Raw genomic sequence first — 2,097 nt, 5'->3', positions numbered from 1 at the left:
AACAATTTTAACGTATGTATTTACAAGTTTTTTTACAAGAACTAATAACATTATTATTAAAAAGTGTGAATGTTTTGGAAAGCATTATTAAATCAAAAAGAACTAATAGGTTTTCGTTTAAGATCGATATAATATTAATAGTCAACTTTTTGTGGCACCCTATTAAGTGTATTCATGTTAAGTCGCATCGTTTTTTTTTTTCTTTCTCTTCCTTACCCTGTGGTGTCACAAGAGGTCATAAAAATACTTGAAAAATATCTGTGTTCTGTGTGAAGATTTAAAAACATATAACAGAAACATCTGTAAGTACGAGGGGGTGTTGTTAAGTTGTTAACTTTCTGCAGAAAAACTTAAAAAGAAAAAAAAATATGACTCAAAATAATCGCCCCTTAACTAAATACACTGTAAACAGCGGTCCTAATGCCTCCAAGACATTAAATAAAAATCTTCTTCCTGATCTGCCATCCAGCCTTCTACAGCTTCCATAACTTCTTTGTTGGAAGAAAACCTAACTCCATTCAAACTCTTTTTTAACTTGAGGATTAGACAGCAGTTAGATGAAGCGTCAGAAAAATATGGAGGATGGTCTACCAGTACGAATTCTAAATCGCAAACTTTTTTAGTGCAATCCGCGACTAGTGTGCAGGTGCATTTTCCTGCAAGAACAAGATGCCATTAGTTACTTTTCGACGTCTTTTTTACAAAATATTTTCGCTCAGTTTTGTCAACAATTGTCAATAATACTCTTGTGTTATTGTTTCCCCCTGCTTCAGACAATTAATGAAGATGGCACCACGCCTATCCCAAAAAAATTGAGACAAGAACTTTTCCTGTCGGTTTTTGAATTCAAAACCTTTTTTGGTCTTAGAGAGTCACAGTGCTTATATCCCACTGTTGTTCTTTTGTTTCAAGATCGTAAAAATCTACCCAGATTTAATTCATAGTGACAACCCTGTTCAGAATCTCTTGATCTTTTTTAAATCAGGGACAGACTGTGTCTACGTTCAAGCATTTGGAATTCATTTCACAGTAATCTGTTTCCTACGCAAATCATCATGAATCATATGAAATATTCAGTGTCTCAGCTATATATTTTAATCCAATTCGTTGGTCTGCTAATATTCCACCTATTGGGCTGAATCAATGTTTTTGGGTAGACACAGAAATTGACCTTCCAGACCTCCAATAATCATGAATGGAATAATTTTACTTTATTAAAAGAAGCAATCCAATTGTCAGGATATCATAGAGCATATTGATTGCTAGGTTTATCGTAGTAAATTTGCTTACTCCGTAACCCTTTTAGAAACAGGTACTTTATAATAACTCAATGTTCGAATTTATTTATTTTTTGCTTACAGTTTACATTCTTTTTTTTATGCATTATTTAACTTTTTAATGAAACACTGTAAAGTCAAAATTTTTACTACGGAAACAGGATTCTGTTATTATACTTCCAACTGCCAAAGCCAATATTTATCAATACCCACTCGTATATAGATTTTCAGCAGTAACGTTTGAAAGAAGATAATATAAGACGGTAATAAGGGAACTTGAGCAGTAAAATCCTAGGAAAAACCCCCGCCCCATCATTTATTCTCATTGACCTACTAGACTTTTTCAAATGACCATATATACCCTTAATGTGTTATAAAAGGTCCTGTCGGCAACAAGTAAACCTCATTGAGTCTTTGATATTCGATTGATTCCTGAGTTAGTTGGTGTTTGTGCTTATTTACGATGTATATATTAAAACAAAAGAAATCGAAAAATTGGTAAGAAATTTTTTTTATTGTTATATAATTTGGATAATATAATGTCAACAGAACTAAATATAAATAATTTTAGCAAAATGTATTATCTATTTATTGGTATTTCAGAATGTAGTTTTGATTATTTTTTTAAATGCAATTAAATTAAATTGACTTTCTCTTACAGTTACTACTTAGGTGATATTAAAAACAATAAACAGCAGAATGTTCAATTTTTGTTGTTTCTATTCCGTATTCATAATTAGATTGAATACTAATTGTAAGAAGCAGTTTGTAAATAATTAAATTTTTTGTTTTCAAAGTATTACGAGTTTTAACAGCGGTT

This window comes from Agrilus planipennis, unplaced genomic scaffold (assembly GCF_000699045.2).
Source record: "Agrilus planipennis isolate EAB-ADULT unplaced genomic scaffold, Apla_2.0 scaffold299, whole genome shotgun sequence".
In the NCBI taxonomy this organism is placed as follows: domain Eukaryota; kingdom Metazoa; phylum Arthropoda; class Insecta; order Coleoptera; family Buprestidae; genus Agrilus; species Agrilus planipennis.
Note: the sequence above shows the minus strand (reverse complement) of the source record.